The sequence below is a fragment of the Choloepus didactylus genome, chromosome 5 (assembly GCF_015220235.1).
Source record: "Choloepus didactylus isolate mChoDid1 chromosome 5, mChoDid1.pri, whole genome shotgun sequence".
NCBI lineage: Eukaryota > Metazoa > Chordata > Mammalia > Pilosa > Megalonychidae > Choloepus > Choloepus didactylus.
In genome coordinates, this window is record NC_051311.1 from 2906724 (window position 1) to 2925142 (window position 18419).

General features: G+C 39.9%; 1 pseudogene; it reads left to right on the forward strand.

Annotated features, from left to right (window-relative positions):
- Window positions 1-15664, forward strand: part of LOC119534820 — a 36563-nt pseudogene extending 20899 nt beyond the window's left edge.
- Window positions 15665-18419: the final 2755 nt, after the last annotated feature.

The window sequence follows — 18419 nt, forward strand, 5'->3', positions numbered from 1 at the left end:
GGTAGGGGTCCTCTTTCATTCTTTTGGATATGGATATCCAACTCTCCCAGCCCCATTTGTTGAAAAGACCATTATGACTCAGTTCAGTGACTTTGGGGGCCTTATCAAAGATCAGTCGGCCATAGATGTGAGTGTCTATCTCTGAATTCTCAGTTCGATTCCATTGATCTATATGTCTATCTTTGTGCCAGTACCATGCTGTTTTGGCAACTGTGGCTTTATAATAAGCTTCAAAGTCAGGGAGTGTAAGTCCTCCCACTTTGTTTTTCTTTTTTAGAGTGTCTTTAGCAATTCGAGGCATCTTCCCTTTCCAAATAAATTTGATAACTAGCTTTTCCAAGTCTGCAAAGTAGGTTGTTGGAATTTTGATTGGGATTGCATTGAATCTGTAGATGAGTTTGGGTAGAATTGACATCTTAATGACATTTAGTCTTCCTATCCATGAACATGGAATATTTTTCCATCTTTTAAGGTCCCCTTCTATTTCTTTTAGTAGAGTTATGTAGTTTTGTTTGTATAGGTCTTTTACATCTTTGGTTAAGTTTATTCCTAGGTACTTGATTTTTTTAGTTGCTATTGAAAATGGTATCTTTTTCTTGAGTGTCTCTTCGGTTTGTTCATTTCTAGCATATAGAAACATTACTGACTTATGTGCATTAACCTTGTATCCCGCTACTTTGCTAAATTTGTTTATTAGCTCTAGTAGCTGTATCGTCGATTTCTCAGGGTTTTCTAGATATAAGATCATATCATCTGCAAACAATGACAGTTTTACTTCTTCTTTTCCAATTTGGATGCCTTTTATTTCTTTGTCTTGCCGGATTGCCCTGGCTAGCACTTCCAGCACAATGTTGAATAACAGTGGTGATAGCGGGCATCCTTGTCTTGTTCCTGATCTTAGAGGGAAGGCTTTCAGTCTCTCACCATTGAGTACTATGCTGGCTGTGGGTTTTTCATATATGCTCTTTATCATGTTGAGGAAGTTTCCTTCAATTCCTACCTTTTGAAGTGTTTTTATCAAAATGGGATGTTGGATTTTGTCAAATGCTTTTTCAGCATCTATTGAGATGATCAATTGATTTTTCCCTTTTGACTTGTTAATGTGTTGTAATACATTGATTGATTTTCTTATGTTGAACCATCCTTGCATGCCTGGAATAAACCCCACTTGGACATGGTGTATGATTTTTTTAATGTGTCTTTGGATTCGATTTGCAAGTATTTTGTTGAGGATTTTTGCATCTATATTCATTAGGGAGATTGGCCGGTAGTTTTCCTTTTTTGTAACATCTTTGCCTGGTTTTGGTATTAGATTGATGTTAGCTTCATAAAATGAATTAGGTAGTGTTCCATTTTCTTCAATATTTTGAAAGAGTTTGAGTAAGATTGGTGTCAGTTCTTTCTGGAAAGTTTGGTAGAATTCCCCTGTGAAGCCATCTGGCCCTGGGCATTTATTTGTGGGAAGATTTTTGATGACTGATTGGATCTCTTTGCTTGTGATGGGTTGGTTGAGGTCTTCTATTTCTTCTCTGGTCAGTCTAGGTTGTTCGTATGTTTCCAGGAAATTGTCCATTTCCTCTACATTATCCAGTTTGTTGCCATACAGTTGTTCATAGTATCCTCTTATATTTTTTTTAATTTCTTCAGGATCTGCAGTTATGTCACCTTTTTCATTCATTATTTTGTTTATATGGGTCTTCTCTCTTTTTGATTTTGTCAGTCTAGCTAGGGGTTGTCAATCTTGTTGATCTTCTCAAAGAACCAACTTTTGGTGATATTTATCCTCTCTATTGTTTTTTTGTTCTCTATGTCATTTATTTCTGCTTTAATCCTTGTTATTTCTTTTCTTGTACTTGGTTTAGGATTGGTTTGCTGTTCATTTTCTAGCTTCTTCAGTTGATCCATTAGTTCTTTGATTTTGGCTCTTTCTTCCTTTTTAATATATGCGTTTAGTGCTATAAATTTCCCCCTTAGCACTGCTTTTGCTGCATCCCATAGGTTTTGGTATGTTGTGTTCTCATTTTCATTCGTCTCTATATATTTAGCAATTTCTCTTGCTATTTCTTCTTTAACCCACTGATTGTTTAGGAGTGTGTTGTTTAACCTCCAGGTATTTGTGAATTTTCTAAGTCTCTGATGGTTATTGACTTCTAATTGTATTCCATTGTGGTCAGAGAATGTGCTTTGAATAATTTCAATCTTTTTAAATTTATTGAGGCTTGTTTTATGTCCCAGCATATGATCTATTCTGGAGAAAGTTCCATGAGCACTAGAAAAGTATGTGTATCCTGGTGATTTGGGATGTAATGTCCTGTATATGTCTGTTAAATCTAATTCATTTATCAGATTGTTTAGGTTTTCAATTTCCTTATTGGTCTTCTGTCTGGTTGATCTATCTATAGGAGAGAGTGATGTGTTGAAGTCTCCCACAATTATTGTGGAAACATCAATTGCTTCCTTTAGTTTTGCCAGTGTTTCTCTCATGTATTTTGTGGCACCTTGGTTGGGTGCATAGACATTTACGATTGTTATTTCTTCTTGCTGAATTGCCCCCTTTATTAGTACGTAGTGGCCTTCTTTGTCTCTCAAAACATCCCTGCATTTGAAGTCTATTTTATCTGAGATTAATATTGCTACACCTGCTTTCTTTTGGCTGTAGCTTGCATGAAATATTTTTTTCCATCCTTTCACTTTCAGTTTCTTTGTGTCCCTGTGTCTAAGATGAGTCTCTTGTATGCAACATATTGATGGTTCATTTTTTTTGATCCATTCTCCGAATCTATATCTTTTAATTGGGGAGTTTAATCCATTTACATTCAACGTTATAACCGTGAAGGCATTTCTTGAATCAGCCATCTTATCCTTTGGTTTATGTTTGTCATATTTTTCCCCTCTGTCTATTAATATCCTTTATTGTACCCATACTGAATCTCTTTAGTACTGAACCTTTCTCCAAGTCTCTCTGTCCTTTCTTTGTTTCTCTGTCTGTAGGGCTCCGTTTAGTATCTCCAGTAGGGCAGGTCTCTTGTTAGCAAATTCTCTCAGCATTTGTTTGTCTGTGAAAAATTTAAGCTCTCCCTCAAATTTGAAGGAGAGCTTTGCTGGATAAAGTATTCTTGGCTGGAAATTTTGCTCGCTCAGAATTTTAAATATATCGTGCCACTGCCTTCTCACCTCCATGGTGGCTGCTGAGTAGTCACTACTAAGTCTTATGCTGTTTCCTTTGTATGTGGTGAATTGCTTTTCTCTTGCTGCTTTCAGAACTTGCTCCTTCTCTTCTGTGTTTGATAGTGTGATCAGTATATGTCTCAGAGTGGGTTTATTTGGATTTATTCTATTTGGAGTTCTCTGAGCATTTATGATTTGTGTATTTATGTTGTTTAGAAGATTTGGGAAGTTTTCCCCAACAATTTCTTTGAATACTCTTCGTAGACCTTTACCCTTTTCTTCCCCTTCTGGGACACCAATGAGTCTTATATTTGGACGCTTCATATTATCTATCATATCCCTGAGGTCCATTTCGATTTTTTCAATTTTTTTCCCTATTCTTTCTTTTACGCTTTCATTTTCCATTCTGTCATCTTCGAGGTCACTGATTCGTTGTTCAACTTCCTCTAGTCTTGTACTATGAGTGTCCAGAATCTTTTTAATTTGGTCAACAGTTTCTTTAATTTCCATAAGATCGTCCATTTTTTTATTTAGTCTTGCAATGTCTTCTTTGTGCTCTTCTAGGGTCTTCTTGATTTCCTTTATCTCCCATACTATGGTCTCATTGTTCATCTTTAGTTCTTTGAGTAGCTGCTCTAGGTGCTGTGTCTCTTCTGGTCTTTTGATTTGGGTGCTTGGGCTTGGGTTATCCATATCGTCTGGTTTTTTCATATGCTTTATAATTTTCTGTTGTTTTTGGCCTCGTGGCATTTGCTGAACTTGATAGGGTTCTTTTAAGATGTGTAGACCAATTGAAGTCCTTATCTCTAATTTCTCAGATCTACAGCTTCTTGGAGTACACTTTTTCTAACTAACCAGCAGGTGGCATCCACGAGCCACCTGTTCTCCACAAGCCAGTTCTCCCCTGCTTAGCCTTTTTGGTGAGTGGGGGAGTGAGTCTTGTGGGGTCCAATTGGTGTACCAAGCTTGCGTGTGTAGCTGGTGTTGCCTGCCCTGTATATGGGGCGTGTTTCTGGGCAGTCAGGGAGGAGGGGTGGCTCTAACAATCAAATCTCCCTGGTGATCCTAGAGTTTTAAAGCTGCTGCAATAGTCTAATCCTTCAGTTCAGTCCTGCCACAGTTTGTCTCTGCCACTGACCCACAAGTCCTTGGTATTGGAGTATGGCTCCTGAGACTTGTAAGTGGGCCCCTCTTCCAGGCCGTGCACCCCGGGTCCTCTGTTGAGGGATGACTGTGCTGTGTCACAGGTGAGTGCCGTCCCCCCAGGGCAGTTCTGGGCTGCTGGGCTGTGTAGGGAGGCTCCCAGTCTGCTGAAATGATGGCTGAATGGGGCTTTGTTAATTCACACTGCTCTACCTTCCCAACTCTGGGACAATCAGCTGAGGTTGCAGGGAAGGCTAATGTCCACACCCAGTTTTGTGGTGTGTGCCTGTTATTTGAAGCACTTCCGTCACACTGGGTTGTCTGGGGCAGTTCTGGGCTATGGGGCTGGTGATGGGCAGGAGTGTTTCCTGTCCACCAGGATGATGGCTGTGAGCGGACACCCCCCTTTTCTTGGGAAGTTGTGTTATTTAGTGAATTTTCTCAGCCACTGGATTATTGTGTTTTGTCTCAGAGCTCTCCTAGTTCTGCTCTTGACTTGACCTGCCCAAATAGCAAGTCTTTGAAGCTTTCTGTATTGGGCTTCTTAGAGTAATTGTTTTAGAAAAAGAAAAAAGGATTAAAAAACAAAACAAAACAAAACAAACAAACAAAAATAAAAAAAAAAAACGGGCCCTCCTCAGAGATCTAATAGGTTATTGAAATGCTAAGAGACAAAGCAACCAGGGCCATTAAGGAAAGGTCCACAGGGCAGAGAGATCAGCTTTTCTTCGGGATTTGCATATGCGCCTCAGGGCCCTTCCCCTTTCTATGTTCACCAGAACTCCAAAAATCCTCCGCTTTTATTTTGGAGTTTTTCGTGTTGTTTTTTTTCTATGGCTGTCTCCTCTCTGCTGGGCTGGCTGCTCTCAGATTCTCTGGTGTCTGGTCTCAGTCTATCTATGGTTGGAGTTTGAATCAGTAGAATGAGTTTCCGATAAGGGCTGCCACTGCAGTTCTCCCTTCTCCTTCCCGGAGCTGACAGCCCCTCCTCCCCCGGGACTGAGCCTGGCAGGGAGGGGCGCGGGTCCCCTGGCCGCAAAAACTTACAGATTTCGCTGATCTCAGCAGTTCCACGTTTTCATGAGTGTTGTGTGAAGTATGCCCAAAGTCAGATTGCTTTGTGGTGTCCAGTCCACACAGTTCCTGGCTTTCTACCTACTTTCCTGGAGGAGTAACTAAAACTTACAGCTCACCAGTCTGCCATCTTGCCCCGCCTGTTATTGATTTCTAGTTTCATTCCATTGTGGTTGAAGACTATACATTGTATGATTTCATTATTTTTGAATTTATTGATATTTGTTTTGTGACCCAACACATGGTCTCTCCTGGAGAATTATCTATGTGCACTCAATATGAATGTGTATTCTGTTTTCATGGAATTCAGTGTCCTATATCTGTCTGTTGGGTCTAGATGGTTTAGTTTATCATTCAAGTCCTGTACTTATTTATTGATCTTCTGATTAGATGTTCTATCCATTATTTAGAGTGGTGTGTTATGTCTCCTACTATTAATATAGAACTGTCAATTTCTCCATTCAAATCTGTCAGTATTTGCTTCGTATGTTTTGGGGCTTTGCTGTTAGGTGCATATATATTTATAATTGTTATAACTTCCTGTTGAATTGTCCCTTTATCAGTATATAATGACCATCTTTGCCTTCAAAACTGTTTTTGACTTAAGTCTATTTTATATGATACGAGTATAGGCACCCCCAGCTCTCTTTTGATTACTACTTGGTTGGTATATTTTCTCCCATCCTTTCACAAAAAAATCAACTTGTATTTTTGACTTTAAAGTAAGTAGACAGCACATAATTAGTTGATGCTTTTTTATCCATTTGCCAATCTCTGCCTTTTCACTGGAGAGTTTAATCCGTTTACATTTAAAGTCATTACTGATAATACAGGATTTTCCTCTGCCAGTTTTCTATTTATCTTTTGTATGTCTTACAATAGTCATATGGTTCTTTTTCTAAGATATAATTTTATTGATATTGTTCACATACCATACAATCATCTGAAGATCCAAAGTGCACAATCAATTGCCCATGATACCGTCATACAGCTGTATGTGCATCCATCACTACAATTAATTTTTTTTTCAATTTTTAGAACATTTTCATTACTCCAGAAAAGAAATAAAGGCAAAAAAGAAAACTCAAATCCTCCCATACCCCTAACCCCCTGCCCTCCATTATTGACTCGTAGTATTGGTATAGTACATTTGTTACTGTTGATGAAAGAATGTTAAAGTACTACTAACTGTAGTACATAGTTTGCAATAGGTATATTTTTTCTCTATATACCCCTCTATTAACTTCTAATTATAGTGTCATATATTTCTAGTTCATGAAAGAGATCACTAATATTTGTACAGTTAATCACGGACATTGTCCACCACAGGATTCACTGTTTTATACATTCCCATCTTTTATCCTCCAACTTTCCTTCTGGTGACATATGTGACTCTAAGCTTCCCCTTGCCACCACCTTCACACACCATTCAGTGCTGTTAGTTATTCTCACAATTACGTGCTACCAACACCCCTGTCCATTTCCAAACACTTCAGTTCAACCTAGTTAAAGATTCTGCTCATAATAAGCAACTGCTTCCCATTCTTTAGCCTTGTTCTGTATCTTACTTGGTTCTTTACATGTTATGTGTTTAAGCATGTTTCATATAATCTTTACAATATTTGAGGAGCTTTTCTCTTACTAATATGTCATGCGTACTCCTGTAAGATGTGCAGAATTAAATGGGAACTGTTCTACAATAATTAGAGACACAGGAGACTAAACCAAAAAATAAATATGGACACTTTAAGTTGACAAAGATTACATTTAACAAACATTTATGTAGAACCAGGCAGTTTAGGTTTATGCCTAAGTAGGTGGCAAGTCCCAGTGGTTCACATACATCGGTGTGTTAAAACTTGTCATCAGTCTATTCTACTAAGAATACAGTGGCTGTAACATTTGCCTAATGCCTCAGCTGGGAGAGCCATCTTTTTCAGTTATGTTATTTACAAACATATTCTCCAAGACTGTGACTTGTCTTTTTAATCTCTCAACACTGTCTTTCAAAGAGAAGAACTTCTTAATTTTGAGGTCCACTTTGCTGATTTTTCCTTTTACGGACTTTTGGTGTCATGTATACTGGAGTATAAGTCAGCAATGAAAGGGAAAAAACTACTGAACCACAACAACATGGAGGAGTCTCAAGGGCACTAAGCTGAGTGAATCAAGACAGACTTGAAAGGTCACACATGGTGTGACTCCATTCATATGACCTTCTGGAAAAGGCAGAACTAAAGGGACAGAAAATAGATCAGTTGTTGCCAGCAGCTGGGGATGGAGGTAGAGTTGACTACAAAGGGGAGGGGAAGTTTTTTCATAATGCAACTGTTCTATAGCCTTATTGTGGTGCTGATTACACAACTATATGTGCTTGTTAAAACCTGCAGAACTGTCCAGTAAAAAAGGTGACTTTTACCATATGTAGATTATGCCTTAATTTTTTAAAGAAATGAATAATTTTTACTTAGTTGATCATTTAGTTTCTTCAGGGAAGAGTTCAAAAAAGCATCAGAGGGCGAAAACCTGGTGGCATAGAGAGAAGTGGAAAACTGTTAGTCCCCCCAAGAACAATTCATAAATGACCAAAAAACTAGTAAATAACCAGGAATAACTGCGGGGAGACAAACATGATTGCCCACTCATCATCCACCAACCTGAATTGGGAGGAATGCCCGAGATCACAGCATAAAATCTGTAAGTAAAACTGCAGACCCACCCTGAGAGCTGGAGCCAAGAGCCGAGAGCCCCTCCCTCACAGAAGCCGCGTGGTGCTAGAGAGCAGCACTCTCCAAACAAGCTAGCATACCGCAGCCCGGCTCCATCTGGGATTTTAATGTTAACTGCTAAGTACAGACAGTGAATCCTCAACAAGCAGACAGAGGCTTTTGGGGACAACTGACCTTGGGAGAGTTGGGGGACATATCTGTCTCAGGACAGGGAGCCCAGAGGCTGACAGGTGAACCTGGGAGCTTTTCTGTCCCTTTTGCTTTCTCTGGAGAAAACTGCAGCCACTTTCAGCCTGCAGCACTTTGCAGTAAAGACAGACTCAGCTATTTTAAAATCAAAATACTTTGATCAGCAGAGTCAAAGAAACAAAGAACTTCCTGATAGGCAGTGACCTCTTTGGAGGGGGCACAGCTTCCCAAAGGAAAGGGAGGGGCCCAGCTTTACCGCCCACCTTTCCGGAACCAGACCCCAAAGCCTTGGGGAGGGGAGCCACAGGCCACACCCCCTTACACAGGCGGTAACAGACTGCACCTGCCAAACAGAAAAGCACAGGTGTTATTAATCCCCTAAGAAAAACCATCAGGGGAACCAGATACTGAATATTTCCTCCTTCTGTGACCTGAGCCTGTTCTCATCTGGGAAAACATGATTGGGGTGGCCTAGGAGGTCAGATGCCTAGACAACAGAAAACTACAACCTACACTAACAAAAATGAAGCTATGACCCAGTCAAAGGAACAAACATACACTTCAACTGAGATACAGGCATTTAAACAACTAATGCTAAATGAATTCAAAAACTTTAGAGAATATTTCACAAAAGAGATAGAGGCTGTAAAGAAAACACTGAGCATATATACGGCAGAAATTGAAACTTCAAAAAAACAACTAGTAGAATCTAAGGAAATGAAAGGCACAACACAAGAGATGAAAGACACAATGGAAACATACAACAGCAGACATCAAGAGGCAGAAGAAAACACTCAAGAACTGGAGAACGAAACACCTGAAAGCCTACATGCAAAGGAGCAGATGGAGAAAAGAATGAAAAAATATGAGCGTCATCTCTGGGAACTTAAAGATGAAACAAAATACAAGAATCTACGTATCATTGGTGTCCCAGAAGGAGAAGAGAAGGGAAAAGGGGTAGAGGCAATAATAGAGAAACTAATCAACGAAAATTTCCCATCTCTTATGAAAGACATAAAATTACAGATCCAAGAAGCGCAGCGTACTCCAAACAGAAGAGATCTGAATAGGCCTACGCCAAGGCACTTAATAATCAGATTATCAAATGTCAAAGACAAAAAGAGAATCCTGAAAGCAGCAAGAGAAAAGTAATCCACTACATACAAAGGAAGCTTAATAAGACTATGTGCAGATCTCGCAGCAGAAACCATGGAGGCAAGAAGGAAGTGGTGTGATATATTTAAGACACTGAAAGAGAAAAACCTCCAACCAAGAATCCTATATCCAGCAAAGCTGTCTTTCAAATATGAGGGAGTGCTCAAAATATTTTCTGACAAACAGACAATGAGAGTTTGTGAGCAAGACACCTGCCCTACAGGAAATACTAAAGGGAGCAATGCAGAGTGATAGGAGAAGACGGGAGTGTGTGGTTCAGAATACAATTTTGGGAGATGGTAACCCAGCAATGTAAGTACACTGAACAAAGATAACTATGAATACGGTTGAGAGAGGAAGGTTGGGAGCATGTGAGACACCAGAAGAAAGGAGGAAAGATGAAGAATAGGACTGTGTAACTTGGTGAAATCTAGTGTTCAACAATTGTGATAAAATGTACAAATATGTTCTTTTACAAGGGCAACAAGAAAATGTCAACCTTGCAAGGTGTTAAAAATGGGGAGGCATTGGGGGAGGGATGCAATCAATGTAAACTAGAGACTGTAACTAACAATCATTGTATTATGCTTCCTTTAATGTAACGAAGGTAATATACCAAGGTAAATGCAGATAGGAGGGGGGATAGGGAAGGCATGATAGACATTTGACATTGGTGGTATTGTCTGACTCTTTACCCTACTTTGATTTAAGATTACTTTTCCTTTTGCTACTTCCTAGCTGTCATTTTTTTCCTCTTTCTTTTGCCTCTCTACCTTCTTTGACTCTCCCTCCTGCCTTGTGGAAAAAATGTAGATGCCCTTATATAGATAGTGGTGAAGGTGGTGAACACATAAATATGTGACCATACAGAGAACCATTGATTGTTTACTTAGGATGGAATGTATGGGGTGTGAACAAAACCATCTTAAAAAAAATGGGTTGATGTCAAAACCTCAAGGGCAATATACTGAGTGAAATAAGCCAGACACATATGGACAAATATTGCAGGGTCTCCCTGATTAGAACTAATTATAATATGTAAACTCATAGACATGAAATATAAGGTACTAAGATATAGGACGAGGCTTAAGAATGGGGAGCAGTTGCTTAGTGGGAGCAGTTGCTTAGTATGAGCAGAATGTTCAACTAGGACGAACTTAAATGTTTGGAAATAAACAGAGGTGTCGGTAGCAAGATGTGAGAATAACTAACAGTGCCGAATGGTGTGTGAATGAGGTGGAAAGGGGAAGCTCAGAGTCATATATGTCACCTGAAGGAAAGTTGGAGGTCAAAAGATGGGAATGTATAAAACTGAATCCTATGGTGGGCAATATCCATGATTAACTGTACAAATATTAGAAAACTCTTCCATGAACCAGAACAAATGTATGAGAATACAACTAGAAGTTAACAATAGAGGGACATATAGGGAAGAAATTTATACCTATTGCAAACTATATACTACAGTTTGTAGTATTTCAACATTCTTTCATAAACAGTAACAAATGTACTATACCAATAGTACGAGTCAGTAATTGAGGGGGGTTGGTTAGGGATACAGGAGGATTTGAGTTTCCTTTTCTTTTCCTTTTTTTTTTTTTTTTCCCCATCTTTCACTTTATTTCTAGCCTGGAGTAATGAAAAGTTTCTGAAAATTGAACAAAAATTAATTGTGGTGATGGATGCACAGCTGTATGAGGGTACCAGGGGCAACTGATTGTACACTTTGGATCTTTGGATAATTTTATGGTATCTGAACAATCCCAATAAAAATTAAAAAAAAAAAAAAAGCTTCGAAGACAGTGAAAAAGAAGTTAAGAGGTTAAGAAAAGAATCACAATCTTATCGTACAACTACTAACACAGAATGGAAACGTTTTTCAAGAGCAGGATAGAATCGTGTGCTCCATGATGAGGTGGGACAGTAGAACATTGTAGAGCTCACTGGTCTGTTTCCTAAAACCATTTTCTCTACCTCACGGGCACAGTACCAGATAATTTCCAGTCTCCTTTGCAATGAAGCCTAGCCGTGTGAGTAAATCCTGCAGAAGTTATGCATGTGACTTCCCAGCCAGGCTCGTAAAAACCTTTTGCAATTCTCCACTCGTTCTCTTCCTCCAAATTCTGAGTGGATACAGAAGATCCAGGAAAAGATATCAAGGCCAAGGGGGATGGTGGAGCCATGAGGTAAAAGGAACGGAAGGAAACCTTCAGGTGGACTGTAACATGAGGAAGAAATGAACTTTTATTTTGTTAAATCAGTTGAGATTTATGAGGTTTGTTTGTTAAAGTACTTCATGTTACCTACACTAACCCAACAGGAGCAATCATATTTCCTTGTCTGTTTGAGCAGACTAAATGGAATTTTTGCTAAGACAAATAATGAGATGATAAACCATGAGTGTGGAGAGCTTCAAATATTTTTGAATAGAGCATTTTTGGTTGGAATTTTTTGAGGGTGTCTTTTGACCTATGACTTTTAGGAACACTTTTTGCACTTTCATTTGGGCTACATTGTTACAAGTTGTCTGATTCATCTATTGATTGATGGAGAGGTGTGTTGGAAACATTCCACTATAATGGTAGTTTTTTTCTTTATCTCCTTCTATTTCTATTATTTTTGTTTTACATTGATTGAATGATAGCTGCATATAATTTTGGAACTTTTAACTCTTCTATGTGTAGAGAACTTTTTTTTCATTTTGAATTGACCTATTTCTATTAACGCTCCTAGTTTATAAACAAATTATTTTATGTTAGTGACATTATGTAAGCTTTCCTTTGGTTAGTTTTTGCTTAGCATATAAATTTTTTTTCTGCTTTCATACTTCCTATATCTTATGCGTTAGACATATTGCCTATAAAGAAGACACAGTTGGATGTAAAAAGCAGTTTTCAATTTTCTTCGTTTTAAAATTGGAAAATTTAGTGTGTATAATTTTTGTAATTACTAATAAATTTGGGTTTATCTCTATCATTTCATTTTGTGACTTCCATGTGTCTCACCCTTTCTTGTTTTCCTCGTCTTTCTTAATTACTTTTAATTTGAGTGTTTGATTGCATTCTATTTTTTTCCTTTATAAATCATATCTATTTCTATGAATGTTTTCCTCTAGAGAATTTAAGCTGCCTATTTATCAAAGACTAATGCTAATAAACATCTTTATTCTCTTCTGGTGTAATACAAGGATCTGGACACAAATAACCTCCTCTTTGTCATATACTGTGACAGACACTGCTGCCTGTTCATTGAAAATCCAATTCCTATTCTTTTGGGATGCAGTCTTAGGCTACATTTTCTAGCTCTCCTTATAACTAGCCATGACCATGTGACCGAGATCTGACGTGAGCAGAAATGGTATGTTCCATTTGCAGGCCTGCCTCATAAAAACTCCCCAAGCTTGGGTGTTTTAGGATTTTTTTTTTTTTTTAATTCTCTGAGATATTACCATGATTTTAAACTTTCAATAATTGTTTGATTTACCTACATATTTAATATTTTCTTTGTTCATCATTCCTTATTTCAGCTCAGACCTTCCTCTTAGGATCTTGTTTCTTCTTCCTGAAGTTCATCCTTTAGATGTTTTTAGAGAAGGTCTGCTAATTTGTAGGTGGCAAATAGTCTCAATTTTTCTTTACCTGAAAATGTTTTTTACTATCATTCTTGAACAAAATTTTCATTTGTGGCTCAAAAAAGGATAAAATAGTAAAACATTTTTAAAAGAACTGCAAACCCTTTCCACCAAAACCTACAGAATATTGCTGAAAGTAAAGACTTAAAAAAATGAGAAGTGTATCATCTAATACATTGGGAGACTCGATAATGTTAAGATTTGAGTCCCTTTCAAGTTGGTCTATAGATTCAATGTAATCTCAAAATAAATTCCGGCAGATTTTTTATAGAGATACGTAAGAAGATTAAGCTGCTTCTAAAATTTATATGGAAATACAAAGGGCCTTGTTATAGTTTGCTGATGCTGCCAGAATGCAAAACACCAGAAATGGACTGGCTTTTATAAAGGGGGTTTATTTGGTTACACAGTTACAGTCTTAAGGCCATAAAGTGTCCAAGGTAACACATCAGCAACTGGGTACCTTCACTGGAGGATGGCCAGTGGTGTCTGGAAAACCTCTGTTAGCTGGGAAGGCATGTAGCTGGCGTCTGCTCCAAAGTTCTGGTTTCAAAATGGCTTTCTCCCAGGACATTCCTCTCTAGGCTGCAGTTCCTCAAAAATGTTACTCTTAGTTGCACTTGGGATATTTGTCCTCTTTCAGCTTCTCTGGAGCAAGAGTCTGCTTTCAATGGCCATCTTCAAACTGTCTCTCATCTGCAGCTCCTGTGCTTTCTTCAAAATGTCCCTCTTGGCTGTAGCTCCTCTTCAAAATGTCACTCTCAGCTGCACTGAGTTCCTTCTGTTTGTCAGCTCATTTAAATTGCTCCAGTGATTTAATTCAGACCCACCCTGAATGGGGGGGTTTACACCTCCATGGAAATTATCCAATCAGAGTCATCACCCACAGTTGGGTGAGGCACATCTCCATGGAAACACTCAAAGAATTACAATCTAATCAGCACTAACATGTCTGCCCCACAAGATTGCATCAAAGAATATGGCTTTTTCTGGGGGACATAATACATTCAAACCGGCACAGGCCTAGAATGCTCTAAGCAATTTTTAAAAAGAACAAATTTGGAGGACATGTACCACCTAATTTCAAGATTTACCATAGAACTAAATTATTAAAGACAGTGAAGGAATAGATACATAGATCAATGGTCCAGAAATAGACTCACACTTGTGTATGAATTGCTTTTCAACAAAGATGCTAAGGCAATTTATTGGGGAAAAGAACAACATTAAAAATGATGCTAGGGGAAAACTTAGAATCAAGTGGAGCATCAAAACCTCCACCATGTCCTCCATCGGCTTCATTTGCCAGCACGGCAGCCAGCCTCTGAAACCTCACCAATCCACGGAGGCCCTGGGCCTCAGCACCACTCAGTGACTTACAGTTTCAATGCTCACCTCAGCTCAGGGGCAGCCAACAGAAGGAGGGGGATAGGCTGTACCTCCAGGGAGGAGACAGATATTGAAAAGCAACAGGATAGTGCTTCTTGCAGACCTGATGAAGGCCTGACTTCCACGGAAAGTTCCAACAACTTCATCTTGCTTGGGGAGTTTGTCCCCATGGGATCGCTCAGCAGCATCCAGAAGGTCGCTGGGGACATTTTTGACATCCTCACTGGCACAAAAGAGGTGGATCATCCCTGTGTGAGGAATGTACCAACAATCTTTTAGAGCAGCTGGATACCGAACTCACTATCACAGAACATGATAATCAGAACTACAGAGGCTCTTTGGAGACCGGGGAGCTGATGAGTGAGTTTGAGAAGGACATACTGCATATGGAGCTGATGGGCCTGGAGCTGGAGGAGCTAGAGAAGAATGGTAAGAGAGCAAGAGACGACCTCAAGACAGCCCAGGCGGAGACAGAGGCACTGGACCAGCAGGAAAAGCAGCACCAGAGGGTCTACAGTGAGCTTCAACAGCAACAGCTGGCCCTGCTGGATGAGCTGACAAGTGTGGACAACAGGCTGAAGTAGGCCCAGAGCCAACTGGAGCGGCTGCAGAAAACCAACGTCTTCAGTGTAACAGTTGATATCTGGCAAGAAGGCCCCTTGGGCGTCATCAATAACTTCAGGCTGGGCTGCCTCCCCACCGTCCCTGTGAGCTGGAATGAGATTAATGCCGCCTGGGGACAGACAGCTTTGCCACTCCCTGCCCTGTCCATAAAATTGGACTGGTGTTTCAGAGGTACTGGTAGTCCCCTGTGGAAACCACTCCTATCTGAGGTTGTTAACAGATGACCCCATTGAGGTGCCATTATTCTGTTATGGGGGGGCTGAGTGTTTTCTTGGATGATAGATTTGACTGTGCAATGATGGCGTTCCTGGACTGGATGCAGCAGTTCAAGGAAGAGGCCGAGAAAGGTGAGTCGGGTCTCTGCCTGCCCTATAGGATCAGTGTGAAGAATGTTCTAATGGAAGATCCTGCAGGTAGCGGTGAGCACTATTGCATCAGAACCCTTCTGAACACGGAGGAGCAGCAGACAAAGGCTCTCAAGTTCATACTTGTAAATCTGAAATGGAGACTTGCTTGGGTTTCATTAAGGTATTGTCAAAAATGACTTTTTTCTTCTATGAGGAGAGGGAGAATATTTTAAGACATTTTGTAAAATTCTCAGGTAAATTATAAAGCCAAAAAAGCACAATATGTTTATAATACAAAAGAATGGCCATAAAAGGCATTAATTTAATATCAAAATAAAGTACTGCTTGGAGCAACCAAAAAAAAAAAAATGATGCTAGAACAAATAGAGATCTACATGGGAAAAATTAACATCAACCTTTACCTCACCCTATACACAAAGATTAACATGAAATGGACTATAGACCCAAGTGTAAAAGTTAAAAGTATCAAACTTCTAGAAGAAAATACAGGCTAAAATATTTTGAGTTTTAGATAGGAAATTTTTCTTAGATATTACACAAAAAGTGTAAACCATAACAGAAAAACTTGATAAATTGGAACCTATCAAAATTAAAATGTTTTGCTTTTCAAAAGACAATATTAATGAAATCAAAAGACAAACTATAGAATTGAAGAAAGTACCTGCAAAAAATTTATCTGCCAAAGAACTTGCATCCAGAATATGTATGAAGACACTTACAATTCAAAAATAAGTAGACAAACTACCCAATTTAAAAATAAGCAAAAGATTTTTTGTAAGATATTTTATAAAGAATGGTCAACAAAGACATGAAAAGATGCTCAATATCATTGGTTATACAGAAAATGCAAAATAAAGCCACAATGAGGTATGACTAATCATCAGAATGCTGATAATAAAATTATTGAGAATGAAAGTATTGGTGAGGACGTGAAGCGACTGGGACTCACCTGCACTTATGTTGGGAATACGAAACAATACAACCACTTTGAAAAACTGTCACTTTCTTTAATAAGTAAACATACACCTACCTACCCTGTAACCCAGGTGTGCCAGTTTGGATGTATTATGTCCCCCAAAATGCCACTATCTTCGATGCAATCTGTGTAGGCAGAAGTATTAGTATTGATTAGATTGTAATTCTTTGATTGAGTGTTTCCATGGAGATGTGACCCACCCAACTGTAGGTGATAACTGTGATTACATAATTCCCATGGAGGTGTGGCCCTGCCCACTCAGCATGGGCCTTGATTAGATTGCTAGAGCACTATATAAGCTCAGACAGAAGGAGTGAGCTTGCCACAGCCAACAGGGACACTTGGAAGAACACACAGGAGCTGAGAGAGGGACGTCCTGGGAGAAAGCCAATTTGAAAACCAGAACTCTGGAACAGACGCCAGCCACGTGACTTCCCAGCTAACAGAGGTTTTCCGGACACCAATGGCCATCCTCCAGTGAAGGTACCCGATTGTTGATGACTTACCTTGGACATTTTATGGCCTTAAGACTGTAACTTTGTGACCAAATAACCCTGCTTTACAAAAGCCAATCCATTTCTGGTGCTTTGCAAAAAGGCAGCATTAGCAAACCAGAACATAAGGCATTTCACTATCTGTTCAAAATGAAACTGTGTCTACACAAAAATGATTGTTCATAACAGATTTATTCACAATATCAAAAAGTGGAAGCAACCTAAATATCTTTCGGGGAATAAACAAAAGGCAGTATAGTCAAATAACAAAGTACTCCTCAGAAATAAAAAGGAACGAGCTGCTTAACTTGCTCCAGCAGGGATGAACCTCACAATCATCATGCCAAGTGAAAGAACCCTGGCATAATAAAGTACATGCTGGATGATGTCATTCATACAAAATTACTCTAGAAAATGCAAACTTATCTACACTAGCAAAAAATATGTCATTGTTTCTCTGTGGCCAGGGGCAGAGGATGGGATGTATTACTAAGGGGCTTGGGGAATGGGTGATAGAGAAGTTCTGTATTTTGGTTGTGGCAGTGGGTTCACAGGTATATGATTAATAAAATGTCATTGAATGCGGGATACTGATTACGTGCTTCGACTTGGCGGGCCTGGGCTGGAGGACCTAATCAGCCCCTGGGGAGGGTGGTGGGCACGGGCGACAGCGCCCTCCACTGCCCCCCAGGCCTGGGAAAGTGAGGCCGGAGGCAGGCCCCATTTCCTCACCCAAAATACTACTGTTGGGAGAGGCTTGCCGGAGGGAACCGCCTTTTCCCCACCCCCTTATCTCGCCTGGACACTCCCCGTTGCCAGAGCAACTCCCCCACCGCCAGTGCGCATGCACAGTCACCGGAACTACTCCCGCCCCTTGTTTATTAACCTCCGCGCCCTCTCTGAACCAATCCAAGCCTTTAACCTCTACAGTTACCCCGCCCCCTAAGCGCCCAATATAAGCTGGTGTTCTCCCCTAATAAAGCTCTCTTGGTTTCATCATCCCTAAAAGTACCGTGTCCTGCCTGTTCCTTCTCGCCGCCCTTCACACCTTGCACGCCCCCCCGCCGGGGACCTGGCCAAATCCCCCGCCTCGCCTTCGCCTCTGGGAAAGAGCCCCCGCCGCCGGTACCTTCAGAGCAAGCTTGGGAGCCTAGGATTTAGCTACCGGCCGCCACCCCCCCCCCAGACGAATCAACTGCGACCGCAACTGGCGCCCAACGTGGGGCACCTGCAATTGAATTGTACACTTTAAATGGATTTGGTTTATTTTAAATATATTATACCTCAATGTGCTGGTTTGAATCTATTATATAACCTAGAAAGCCATGGTCTTTTAATCCAATCTTGTGGGTGCAGACTTATTGGGGGTGGAACCTTTTTAGATTATTTGCATGGAGATTTGACCCCTGCCCAGTAAGAGTGGGTCTTAATTGGTTTACCAGTGTCCCCTATGAGAGTTTAAAAGGCAGAGACATTTTG